Source organism: Lactuca serriola, chromosome 2 (assembly GCF_051521515.1).
Source record: "Lactuca serriola cultivar US96UC23 chromosome 2, Lser_US96UC23_V15, whole genome shotgun sequence".
In the NCBI taxonomy this organism is placed as follows: Eukaryota; Viridiplantae; Streptophyta; class Magnoliopsida; order Asterales; family Asteraceae; genus Lactuca; species Lactuca serriola.
Genome location: NC_136409.1, coordinates 188288856 through 188303947, shown reverse-complemented (window position 1 = coordinate 188303947; position 15092 = coordinate 188288856). Strand labels below are relative to the sequence as shown.

Below are 15092 nucleotides of genomic sequence, written 5' to 3'. Positions count from 1 at the left end.
CGACCAAGCCTTCGCATGAGTACGCTAAACGTACCACTTGGTACGCCCCGCGTACTCGCTTTACAGTTTGTACACTAAGCGTACCTTGTGGTACGCCCCGCATACAACATAAGGACCAAATTGCAAATTAATAAATACACAAGGGCCATAAATAACATACTAGGAATTCCAATGTTACAATTTGCCCATAAAACATGTACACAGTATAAATATATTTTATATAATTTATAAATTCTTAAAACGTCTAGTACAAATTCACGGATGTTACAGTGACTTAGAATGAAGAGAAAAAAAAAAAAAACTTTAGTAACCAAATAAAATAAACTTAAAAATCGATTGGACTATAATGACATTAACCTTTTTAAATTTATGTGATTGATAGCTATTAATATTTTTGGTAACTAACCAAAAACCATCAAACATACTTTTATTGGTCAAAAAAATTATTATTATAAAAAACAACTTAGGTTAGTTTTTTTATTTAGCATTTTCATTTAGGTTTTATAATTAATATTATATATTGATAAATTCACGTTAATTTGACAATTTTAAAATTATATTTCATTAACAAAGTAAATATATTATATTTTAGCATTAAAAATATAATTCTTTACATCTAGTTCAAATAAATAAATTAAGTATTATACTTTTAATATTTAAGCTTTAATATGGAAAGTAGAATAATAAATGAGAATGTATTAATGAAAAAATAACTTGAAAGGTTTTGCAGAGTTTCCGATATATAAATGTATATCGTTAAAGCAAAATGATATGAATAACCCTTTAGACTATGTTTGGTGTCAAAATAATTGATAATTTAACTTAGTTCTTTTAAGTTTCTATGTTTGGAAAGACAAATATATTTATAATCTAGCTACTTAAACTAGTTTCTTAGAACATTTTTAACGGTTTTCAAAATGTATCCCTAATTTATTATAAAAAAACATATTCTTTTGGATGCCATTTATGTCATTTTATATTTTAGTTAGCTTATCAGCTAGTTTTACTAAACATCATTTTTCATCAGATAGTATGTCAAACGAAACGAATATTCGTGCATTACGCATAATTAGACCTGATAATCCGTGTCTGTGTGTCGTTTATTCATGTCAGACACGAATTTACACTACACGAATTTGGTAAACACGAACATGAGACGAATTATAAAACGTGTTTAGGGTATCAAACACGAACACGACACGTAAAAAATTCGTGTGACACTTGACATGATACGAATAGACACGTTTTTTAGCTGTGTTACACGAAAACATGAAAAAACACGAATAGACACGTTTTTAATGGTTTTTTTAAGCTAGGGCTATAAACTATTTATTGACTTTTATGAAATTGGTCCCTAATATATTATAAATACAAAATTTAACCCTAAAGTATATATGTGTATATATGTGTTTGTACGTGTCACGTGTCAACACGAATTTGTATCGTGTCTTATACATGTCTAAACAAGTAAATTCGTGTTTGACACATGTAAAACATGAACAAGAATTTAAAATACGTGCAAACACGAATAAACACGAAACACGAATTTCTAAAACACATACACGGAAAACTTGTATCATGTTTGTGTCGTATTAATTGTGTCGTGTATCAAATTGTCAGGTTTATGCATAATAAAATAATATGGTTAAATCATTTGTATATACATATTGAAAATAATAAAACATTAACTATAAAACAAGATCTAATACAGTAATTAGATATATAACTTTGTAATCATTTTGAACCATATTATAAAATATACATTTATCAAAATTATATCATTGAATAGCATTTACCTTAAATATGTGTTTAAATTAAACTAACTATGGTTTTCCATTTAGTATTATAATTTATCATTATGTTTGATTAGTTTAGAATTTAGTTATTTGTTGATTTTTCTTTTTAATTTCGATCATAATTATAAAGTGATATATGAACAATTGTTTGGAAACTATAGCAATGTAATTTTTTCAATTAGTTAATTAAAAATTATTTATTTGAAAAAAAATGTATTATAATAAAAAAAATAGGCGTTTGTTATATATATATATATATATATATATATATATATATATATATATATATATATATATATATATATATATATATATATATATATATAATTTGACTTGTTTTTCTATATTTACATTATTTAAATCTTTTTAACTATTTTGAAAAATAGTATTTGTATATATTTTTCAAGTTTATTTAATATTTTGATTTATGTTTCGGATTTTACAAAATATTTAAATTAAAAAATAAATGTATTATAATAATCATTTTAAAACATTATCAATAATAAATATTTTACATTTAATAATAAGTTTTAAATTAACAAATTAATTATATTAAGTTGAAAATTGAAAAGTCATGGTGATTTCGAATACATAATATGATGAAAAACATCTCATAATATAGTATGATGATAAGATTGGTGTCGTTAGTCTTATTAATTATCACAAGTTAAAAAAGCTCTCAAGTAATTGTTGTTAATTAAAGAAAAATGAAGAGTCACGATGTGTTCTAAACTAGAGATAGAAAAAATAGACGAAAGGTAGGTTTAGCATTAGAAGGAGGAACCAAATCTTTTTTTTTTTTTTTGGATGTATGATCGAAGAAACAGAAAAAGACTCATGTATTGGTCAATGAGCACTCTTTAAAAAAAATAGGTATTCTGATATACCTGAAATCCAATACGTATACCTTATACTTGAACTAAAATAATATTGGTTACCCGAATACCTGGATTTTTAAACCCTAAACATATTAAACTCAACCCAATCTACCCAAAATCATATCGGGTCGGTCTGTTGATATTGATTAATTTCGATAGACCTAATGTACACAATCTAATCTCATATCATTCTTTCTAGATAATATCTCACTTAATAGGATACATACTCGTCATCTAAGAATATCAATAGCAGCATCAAAGTAATATATCATTTGAGATTTAAACACTTTAAATTGAAGTTGACTATGATTTGAATTTTACATGCTTCAAATTTAGAGTTGCCAACCGTTAAAAATACCTACACAAGTCAATTACACTGCACATTTCGAAGTGACTTTTTATTTTTACACTCTACCCTATAAAACTCTACTCTATTTTGACTTATATTAGTTAATTTTTATTATTCCCTTTTTAAGTTTTGGTAATTAGTTGTCGGTGAGTTAAATTATGGCATCTTCCCGATAAATATTATCTATTTTATTTATTTACTGTAGGCATCTTTTTGTTTTATTTATGATATATATATATATATATATATATATATATATATATATATATATATATATATATATATATATATATATATATATAAACATTCTTAGATTTTTTTTCATATTCTTTAGCAATAATGATTAAACTTATATGTTACTATTTTATTTTGTTTCTCTCTCTCTCTCTCTCTCTCTCTCTCTCTCTCTCTCTCTATATATATATATATATATATATATATATATATATATATATATATATATATATATTTTGTTATAAAATATTATATTTGCAATAAAATTATAATGTTTTTATTATATTAAAACGATATGTAGGCATATATTTTTTAAATCAGAATAAAGTTTTATATAATATAATAGAAATATAATTATTGTTTATGTAAAAGAATAGAAAAAGTTTATATGATTAATGAATATGAATAATTTATTTAATAATAACTTTATTATAAAATATTAATATTTTCTTTTGAAAACAATATATTCAGATTTTATTTTTATTTTTATTTTTATTTTTATTTTTATTTTTTTTTGCAAATATGTCTCATAAATTTGTTTTTATAAGATTTTTATTAATATATGCATTTATTAACATTATAATTTTGGGCTTCTAAAAATACAATAATTTTTTCTTAAAAACATTAAAAACAAACAATATGTTTTTTTTATTTAATATTGTGGTGATGTTCCTTATGAATCCTTTGCATGGTTTGTCATTAAAAAAATTACTTTTTGTTTAGTTTTAAAAAAAAACAAACTTTTTTCAAAACATACTTACTTTTTAATGTTTTTTTTTTCAAATTTTGGTATTTATAATCATTTATCTTGTAAAAACATTTAGGAGAAAATTTAGAAAATAATAAAGTAAGTAAAAATTTAATTGAATATAACAAATTAATAATAAAGTTTGAAAAAATTTAATAATCTGTAGAGTAAATTACATGAATGGTCCCTATGGTATGGGGTAATTTGCATGTTTGGTCCCTAACTTATTTTTTTTAATTCGGAAGGTCCTTACAATTTGTTTTTGTTGCACGCTTGGTCTATTTCTTACCTAAAAAGACTATTTTGCCATTGATTTTTTAATTTAGTTAAATAAAATGGTATATGTAAGGTAAGATAAGGTGAGGTGGAAGTGGGGTTAGAGGTGTGTTTATTTAAATAAATTAAAAAATAAATGGCCAGATAGTCTTTTTAGGTAGAACAGATACCAAAGTGTAACAAAAACAAATAGTAAGGACCTTCCAAATTAAAAAATAATAATAATAATAAGTTAGGGACCAAATGTGCAAATTATCACAAACCATTGGGACCATTCGTGTAATTTATTATAGTTTGTAATGATAAAATAATAAAATTAATAACGTTAGTATAATGATTGGAAAATGTAATGATGAAGTAATAAGGTTAGAAGAGAAAAAAAACTTTTCGGAAAACAATAACTAGTATATTAGAGTAGGTGTAGAATGAAGTGTCCATAACACCACCATTTCAAAGATGATAAGCCAAAGAATTTGAACCAACTTATTCACTTTATAATAAGCGAATATAAAAAGCATCGCTAAAAATGTATCTATTAAGTGTCTCAAGTTATTTAATCTGAATATGTGACTAATTACAAAATTCAAGTTATTCGATATATATTACAAACCACTAGCAATTAATTTCTTATCCACAAAAAATCAGATACCTTAGTAATCTGAGACTAAATCCTCGGATTCAGAAATATTTAAAGAGTTTTATGACCACCTTCACATTGTACTATTGATATATGTACTAGTACTTGTATCAAGGTGTTTTTTCGTGATTTCCTATGATAAATATATACAAATGAAAAAGCATAAAGTTTGTAGGTATTTGAGTCTTTTGATGCATGATTAGTTTAAGAAATCGTGTTCATCTCCAATAAGGAGGTAGTGCCTCAAAAGCTCTCCTTAAACTACTTAAAAGTGTCATTATGGTCTAAACCAAATCTGTGGGCTTATTCATGTGCCACTTGTTCAAACTTAATTCGTTAACGTGATGCGTAAAACAACAAACAATAAAAAGCTTTTAGTTATTACTTATTAGATCCATTTTCGCTACCAGAATGGAAGTTTAACAATTGTTTTAGAACAGATAGACACAAAATCTAATAATAAATTAACAACACTTGAGTACTATTTAGATATTCTTTGCTTATTAAATTGTTTTTTAGCGTTAAGGACACCCTTAGGTTTAAAGATTTATTTGGGTTCCTTGAACTCCCTCAAATATTTGGGACCCTTTAAAAACAAGTGTATCATGTTTAGATATTATTAACAATAATATGTATCACAAGTTAAATAAATGTTCGAACATAATGGACTATCAAAAGCAATTATAACCATTTTATCCTTGCTTTTTGTTATAGATGCCGATTATTTTGTTGTATTCGCTACTATCTATATGTTTACCTAAAAATGAATATATTTTTATTTAATAACAAAAATTTATTGCCACCAAAAACAAACAATGTTGGGAAGATGCTAGATGTCTATACCTGATTAACCCGGAAGTCAAAAAATAATAATCAAACAACACCCTTAGTGTACAACTGTACATAATAAAATATTATACATTGAAACTTTGATACCCAACTTCACTCCCCCCCCCCCCCCCTCACCACTACGGTAAGGGTGCGGTAGGAGGTGCCTTGCGGCCGTAGAAGAGAGCACTCATTGAGTGATTGTGATTGGATGACTTTCTTACCATTTGGAACACAACCATTTTTTTATTTATTATTAAAAAAAAGAAAAAAAAAACTCAAGTGTGGCACCACTCCTTGGGTGTGGTATGAAACCACACTTTTGTGGTAAAATGTGAGGTGGCGCTTACATGACAGTGAAGGAAGTGCAACTTTTGTGGCACCACTCCCTTTAGCTTTAGTATTTTAGACAACTAAAATACATGTATTTTTATAGCCCATATTTTATATTTAGTCCAATCTAAAATAAGTAGTCCAATACAACTTAAATTAAAAAAAAAATAATAATAGCCGTGTCCAAGCCCCAGAGTTACCGAGTGATCACCATTAGGCATCACTCATCAGCCCACCGACAATGTCAATTGCCAATCGACATCACTTGTAGGTGTGCCCGTGCCACAGTCGGCAGCCACCGTCCGCTCCGCCGTCATTACTAATGATACAATTGTAAAAATATATCAAGATATAAAATCTTGTCAGATACAGTTGTAAGAGTTTTAAATATTTTTTTGGCTTATAAGACTCGACCCGATTCGAACCCGCAACTAATATTGTTTGATTTTTTTAATTTTCCATCGGTTTCATTTAAATATTGAACCATGTGATTTTACGTTTTATACTCGCTACTGGTAGAGTGTACTAATTAACCCTCAAAAAGTTTGGCGTATTGAAATCATTTTGAGAAATTTTTCGACATAACGTAATTTTTCCGACTTACTATAAAATCATATGTACTACCCCTCACGACCTATGCTATGCTTGACTAGAGAAAAGTTTTAATCAATATATTTGGATTTTATTGAGTTATCGTCTATTTTATGCTCATGCGATGTATTACCAATTTATAAAGAATTAATCAACCATAATTAATGTATGCGGTACCATGTTAATTGTTACTATTTGTTTTTGTTAATGTATTTGGAAAAAGAAAGTAGTTTACTGTATAACTGAAAGAATCTTTTTGATTTTCAATCAAATGCAGTTAAATATCTGTTATACGCTAATTGAGTAAACAGCACAAAGACCAAGACACTTGACTTATGCTTCCACCTATGTGTCGCGAACATGCATATATAAAGTATTTCTACAACAATTTTTCTATGGTTTCACAATCTTTTTTAGATATGTTTTTTTCAATTAAACCACTGACTTATATATACTACAAAGGTCAACATTATCTTAAATAAGATTATTAGTGATTATATTTTGTATTTATATTGGTGTACAACTGTACATCTCTTGTTTATAAAAATTCATTATATTTATATTTGGCATGTGGAATGGAAAAGGGCAAATGATTATAACAATCTTAATGTTATAGAGTCCTAATATCGGCTCCTCATGTTATCATTTTAATTAGGGATGTCAACGGAAGCAAACGGGACGGGGAGTGCATTCCCCGCCCCTGTCCCCGAAATTTCCATGTTCCTCGGTTCCCGCCCCACCTCCGAAATATTCAGCCTTACTACCCCCGCCCCCACCCCCGAATCCCCTTTATTACCCCGCCCCCGCCCCCATTTCTCCATCCCGATTGATTTTGGGCTGTCTTTTTTTGGGCTAAAAGAAGTTATTATTTAGGCTAAAAAAATTATTTTTTGGATAACATATAATTATTTATAGCAGAATTTTATATTTTAAAAATAAAAAAATTATGGTATCTTAAAATCAATATACTAACAACTTAAAATCATTTTTTTAATGAATTTTGGAAGCTCAAAATCATGTTATTGTTTATTATATTTATATAATTAATATATGTAAATATATGTATAATTTATTAACAGGGTCCCATGAGGGTTTTGGAACGAGATTGGCTACCCCGCCCCCGCCCCGAAATTAAAACGGGGGTTAACCTTGCCCCCGCCCCCATCCCCACCCTCAATTTTTTTTTTTAAAAAAAATTCCCTAAATGGTACGGGCCCCCTACGGGACTTTTTGACATCTATAATCTTAACTTGCTCCTCCCCCTTCTTCGTTGTCTGCCTCCGATCATCTTCTCTTTCCACAGTCGATCACCACGCTATAGCACCTAACGAAAACCCAGACGCCAACAAGGCTTCTTTCCACCTTGCCTTGAGGTCAGCAACATAAAAAACATCATTCCCTTTCTCCTAAATCAACACAACAACCATTTTGCCTCATGGCTAGAACCTTTCCACATTCATGTTTGAAAATGTGTTTTACGTGTGCCTTAGTCAACATTTTCACGACATACAAGTTATGTGTACCTTAGTCAACATTTTCATGACAAACAAGTTATATTTGGGCCGTATCGTTCGATTATGGTTTTTCATGTTTTGAATTGTATCATTCGGGTTCAATTTACATTTTTTTTGGAAATGGCAAACGAATTAAGTGGAAGCCTACTCGTAATATTTCAGCGAACACCTCGAGTTTGAGCTCGTTTACACGGCAAACCAAGCTCCCATAGAGATTTTTAGGAAAAAATTATCCACATATGACACCACAAAAGATAGTTTAAGAGAATCAAACTCTCAATCGCACGCCTCACATATATATAAAACCCGATGCAACAACCCAACTAACTTATAGTATTATATTTTCTAACATTTGTTTTAGAATATGAGTATACTAAAAGGCAAAAGTAAAACTTATGGTGACGAGCATCTCAAATTGTGGTTTTTTACAAACTTTATTATCATTTAAATAAACTTTAATGTGATCCAAACCACTTAATAAACATTAAATTTTTCGTTTTTCTAGAAAAATATTATACATTTTTCGCCCTAAATTTAATTTTATATATATATATATATATATATATATATATATATATATATATATATATATATATATATATATATATATATACTAGTCGTTACCCGCGCAAAGCGGCGGCGGCGAATACTTTGTGCGTTCCTTATGGTCATTCAAAAACATGTTATATTTCAAGGAACCCAAATTTCTTTTCGACAAATCATTTGTGTTGGGTGTTTATTTGTCATTCGAAAATGTCCATTTAAAAGTATGTTGTTATTTTGGATTAAATTTGTTTCTTATAGCCTCAACCGAAAACCGGTCTTTAAAACACCGATTTACCTGGACGACCGGTTATGCTTTCCAATGCAAAGAAAACGGCCAAAACCGATCTAATATTATCTACTTTCTGCGTTAATGCTTAATAAGATTATTAATATTATCATGGCTAGATTTTACGAGACAAAATGATGACATGTTCTATACTTTTATTATAAAGTACATCAAAAGTCCATATATAATTTTCAAAATCTAGAGTTACCTCATATTAAATGAGGAAGTTTTAAGAACATTTTAAATAGATGAAGATCAATAAGTTAAATTCATAGAAAAAAAATTATTGAAAAAGCTTAACCATAGAAGACTCATTTAATTAGAATTTAAATGTATTAGATAATGAGTTGACAAATGTATTAAATGATATGGTAGTTACCATTGGGGATGCTTTTAGTGTGATAAAGTTGACGCGGTAAAAGAAAATTATAGATGCTTTTAAAGAATTATCGACATAATATTTGTATGAAAATTTTCTTTTAATGTGAGATTAACTTTATAAATTCTCTTTAAGTTCCATTTCCGATTACCGGGGGTATAAGTTAATCATAATAGACATTAACCTACAATCATAAATGTCACACACACACAACATACAAAAACAACACGCATATACAATATACAAACACAAAAAATTATAACAAATTCTTACTACTTTATGAGCTTCAAAATGGTCATAAAACATGTGACCTTTCAATCTTCCCACAAAAATAATAATTGCAAGTCTAGCTTCAAAATAGTCATAAAACGTGTGACCTTTCAATCTTCCCACAAAAGTAATAATTGCAAGTCTAGTATCTGAGATTTAGCAAACATCAAAGTTAAGTGATCTTTTTTTTTCTAAAGGCTAGAAAATTTTATACAAAAGAAACAACTTTAATGTATTGAAAAAATCACATGAAGGATAAAAACCAACATATTTTATAAATGTAAACAAACAACCATTAACATTTTTATTGCTTTGTTTGTTACCTTTTATTTTTATTAAATAAGTTTAAATTTATAGAATAGCAACACATTTTAATTTTTTCAAGAAGTTACATCCAAATCTACACCTTTTATCCACTGATTCCTTTGTTATTGTATTACATTTTATGTTTTTTTTTTAAAAACTTTTTATTATATTAATGTGTTAAAACAAATTAATATATTTTTTACAATATATCCAAAGAAAGTATCAAACACTCGTACTTACACGGAAATGACAAAAACATGAAAGCAAAATCATCATTTTTAATGGGTACTATCATTGCTCATTTATATTTGAATCATAAAATAACCTTTTTATGATTAATTTCTATGTCTATATAAATAGAAATTTTAGTATTTTTGAGTTTTAAAATCGTGGCATCTTCATACATATTTTGCATCAGTACACGCTTGCAAGAAAGAAAATATGTAAGTAACTAACTCCCATCTTATTCAAAGTATAAGAGTATTTCATTACAAAACACATAAAAGTAAATGGTAGCATTAGAATTAGGTAGCAAAAAAAATGCAAAACCCCAAATTTACTAAAGTTATCTCCAACCTAGATACAGGAAGAACAAAATCCATTAGTTTGACAAAATAAAACAAAACTTTGGCCTTTTGACATTAAACAAATTTGGCCTCTTGGCAGCTAATAGCCCAAAAAAATAAAAAATAAAGCAACATACTTCCATTTCTTTGTGCTTTATAGCATCCTACTATCATTTCTTTGTGCTTTATAGCAATAAAAAATAAACCTACATACATGTGACCTAAAACTATGATAACTAAATAATAGATTAAATAAATGCAATGATTACAATGGTTAAAACGGACTTGAGAATCAAAAGTTATTCATTTTATTATTTATAATTTAGAACTAAATAAAACAAAATTATAGTACCTGAATCCAAAACAAAATTATTGCTGCAAACAGTTCTGGAACCAATTTTGGTGGGTAATTAGCAGTTTGCTAATTCGGGTAATCAGCAATTTGCTAATTCGGCAAGGCCTACATCACAAAATCAGCAAAAGTAAAAAAACGTATGCACAATTTCCAACAAAGCCAACACAAATCCACTTTACCTACAATCAACAATGACACCAAAATGGATAATATTAGACAAATATAGCATGCTCTAGAAGTTGTAATTTCAAACTTCTCAAAGTACATAATAAGAAAAAACTTTACAGATTGGCTTATAGAAATAATATGAAATTACTATACCATAATTGGGTAAAATTTTCATATTATGGAAATTAAGAAGACAGCAAGTGATTAGACTTAGTTTTTGAAACTTGGAGCAGCCGGTGAAATTCATTTTCCTGTAACAACAAAAAAAAAACTATCCTTATAATTTGAAGAATGAACAATATATAGCAAATTAAAATTAAAATTAACAAAAACATCAAAAGATAGATAAATCAAGATCTCGACCATATCCTCTGAATTTTTTTTGACAATATCCATGGTTAACTAAACAAACGAAATTCAACATAATAAAACATGAAATTAAAGATATTTCATAAACATATTTGTTTGAAGAAATGAAATCGCCTAGGGTTTGCGATTGGCTCCCTTCCTGTAAATTTTTTTCACTGGAATATAACTGAACTCCAACATCGTATTATTGGGACTAAGACTCTACCACCATAGTAGAAAGGGAAAAAAATAGGAGCAAACCTCCATCAACTGAAACTCGATTTCGAGTTAGGAGGAGGCGTAACTGGATTTTCAAAAATAGAAAACAAAAAAAACAGAAGAGTGGTTCCTGATGGCATGGTGCGATGTGTGGTTGTTGATGGTGATGGCACGGGGAGTGGTAGCTTAAACGATTAAACCTTCAAGGGTACAGAGATTTCAACCTGTATTGAGCGAGAGTGGTGAGTGTGTGTAGAGATTTTCCGATCTTCAACACCTCTCTGTATATGGCAGTATAAAATGACAAGGTGGATGCGTGTTAGGGCTTCTTATGGGGAGAGAGGAAGGAAAGATTGAAGTAGGATATGTTTTCAGGGATTTCAAATTTTGAACGATGTGATAACAACTGTAAAATGTACGCCTAAGATTTCGCCATGAAACGTTTATCTCTTGAATACAGGGTCAACTTTTACCGAACTGGTTAGGTTTAGGTATTTAAGGTATAAAAATCAATTTACGTCCGCATATGTTTGATAATCGGATTTGGTACGTGGATAATTGTTTGTACATTCAGCTTAAAGGTTTGGACGTCTTAAATCTATTTCTAGAAACAATAAGGTTTGTATAATAATATAGTAAGATAATATATATATATATATATATATATATATATATATATATATATATATATATATATATATTATATGGCTAGGTTAATTTGCTTCTCATATTTATTGTAATTGGAATTTAATAAAATAAAATAATTATTTAATAAAATAAATATAAATATTAAATGATTTCCGTAATTATATGTATATTAAATGATATCCATAATTATAATTTTTTTTATGGAAACTAATTAAATTCGTCATTAATGTCAGCAGTAACATTTTTTCAAAATGAATTCGTATCTAGGTTTTATGTTAGCAATAACGTTTTTTCAATACTCACTCACTTAAAATACAACAAAGTTGTATGGAATATGAAGAATGAGAGTGTATTCTAGTAGAATATATGCTCGTTCTACTAGAATACACTCTTATTCTTCTACATACGAATTCATTATGAAAGAATATTATTGTTGATATTAATAACGAATTTAATTAGTTTCCATAAAAAAGAATTATAAGTATGGATATCATTTAATATACATTTAATGTTACTAAATTCTTATTGGTGCATTCTACCAGACAATAGATATGAGAAACATCTGAACCTACATCTCTCTCTCTCTCTCTCTCTCTCTCTCTCTCTCTCTATATATATATATATATATATATATATATATATATATATATATATATATATATATATATATATATATATATATATGAAACATTTATTATTTATTGGAAACTTATTAGTTAATACACTTAAATCAAAATTAAAAAAATAAAAATAAATACATTTTATAGAAATTTATTTCATTAAATAGTATTTATCAAGATTTTAATAATGACAAAAGTATCAGAGATAAAAAAAAAACATTGTTGTCATATAACATATATTCAATTATCAATGTCAAGATATGAAAGTGCATTTTGATATGACGGTTCGACAAAAAACAGTTTTTGAGTGTTTACAATAAACATATGTTCAAGATTTTTCTTCTAGCTATCCTTATAAATAGGTTTGGCTAACATATGTCTTTTGTGGAATATTGCACTATCCTTAAATATCGGATCATGATCCCAGTATTTCCAGTTAACGAGATATACCAGGTGTGTCGTAAGTCATGTTTGGACTCTTTTGGTGAGCATGTGGTTCATTGTAGAAAACTATTGGGGTTCAAATATCGACATGATATGGTATAAGATGTTTTGTTGGACATATTTAAGTGTGTCGGGGTTTCCGCCAAAAAAGAGATACATGTGAATTTCTTGATTGACCCGACAGAAAGAAGGTCAACCCTTAGATCGGTTGGCGTTTTGGTTTTTTGATGGGTTGGAAGGAAACACGCATGGGTGGACCTTACAGGGGTATTCCCTCTCGTGGGCTTGAGGGTTGGGGGTTTCAAAATAAGGCAGATGGCTTTAAAAGCTGTTACATGCAAAGTCACAAAACATGAGAAATCGTGGATGGAAAATCAACAAGTATTCATATCATTTGCATTTGATACGTTTGGTTTCCTCATGTTGGTTGCGGTGGAACTTCTTAATAGAATACAACATATCATGCATAACAATGTTATATCCCCTAGATCTATGGATGTAGTCTTTAAAAAATTGACTTTATTATTTAAAAAGGTTTAAAGACGCAGTTTATTGTTTGTTTGCCTTCTTACTCATTGTATTGTGACACTAATTAACTACGAATGAAGAAGAATTGATCAATTATTGATTTAGAAAAATAAATTGGTTTTACATTCCAAAAAAAAAGTGTCAATTAATGTTATTTTTTCGAAAATAAAATGTATACTTAAAAATAATGAGGTGGTGGAATGAGTTTGTAAAAATAGGTTTCGTTAAATAAATTCATTATACTATATATTAAAATTGTCAATCCTTAGCTACAGTAAACTGCTAAGGATTTGACAGTTTTGGTCCTTTGATTATGGATGGGATTGCAGTTGTGTGTGCTTTCTTTTATGGGGCATTTTTTGTCGTTTTTTATTTGCTTCTTCTAATTCATTTATTAATTTTTTTCCCTATTGTGTTTCTGGAAACTGTGTATTCCACCACCTCCAAGCTTCTGACACAACAGATACGTGGCTTCTTCCCTTTTCTTTTCTTCTGCATCTCCTTGCTTACTCACCCTCAATTGTATCTCTTCCCACCGTCATTGTTTCGTAGAGCTTCCACCGCTTCTTTTTCCTTCTGCATCCCTTCAATGCAATTCTTACCCTTTTCGTTTTAATTTTGTAAATCATCTGTCGATGTACTCCACCGCCTGGCTACATAACTAATTGTTTTGGGCCAACCCGCTATTATATGACCATTTTGTTAGTGAAGATCTTCATATTGCCCCCACGTATCTTCCGCCGCCTCAACCGCCACCTCTTCACCTCTTCTTGTATCTATTTCAGCTCCATCCTGCCACTTTTCTAAACCGATTGAATGATAATCTCCTTTCGCTCTAAGGTTTATTACCCCTCTATTGTTAACAATTGTCGTTCCAATCCACCTTCACTTATCGTCTTCTTCACCATCCTTCTTCACCTTCTACTCTGCCATCACAACATCCACAAGGACTCGACCAACAGGTAATTTTTTCCGAACCTTGCTCCACCATTTGGGTTTCATCCACCAACACAACACGCCCCTTTCTCATATTCTCTCATACATTGCAATCGGCAGGGTTTAACTCATCGGGCTTGGTTTATTCTACTACCTCGACGACTGAAGTATCAGAGTACAAAGCGAGAGGGCGATTCGTTGGAAAGGAAGGTCGACTAAGAGGAACTGATGCCTTTTTTGGGTGATGTAACGTGCTTCCGGACTTCACATTCATTTTCTATCGAGCTAA

The 15092-nt window shown here is 28.8% G+C and overlaps 1 long non-coding RNA gene across 3 annotated transcripts; it reads right to left on the bottom strand.

Moving 5' to 3' along the window:
- Positions 1 to 9519: 9519 nt before the first annotated feature.
- Positions 9520 to 12094, bottom strand: LOC145087806 (uncharacterized). 3 transcript variants are annotated; one of them, XR_013700884.1, is made up of 4 exons: positions 11670 to 12094; positions 11214 to 11311; positions 10890 to 11071; positions 9520 to 9814 (listed from the first exon to the last, which is right to left on the bottom strand). It is a non-coding gene; the product is annotated as an uncharacterized LOC145087806 (long non-coding RNA). The 3 variants fall into 3 exon arrangements; XR_013700885.1 differs by lacking the exon at positions 9520 to 9814 and adding an exon at positions 10416 to 10547; XR_013700883.1 differs by lacking the exon at positions 9520 to 9814 and having other exon boundaries at positions 10416 to 11071.
- Positions 12095 to 15092: the final 2998 nt, after the last annotated feature.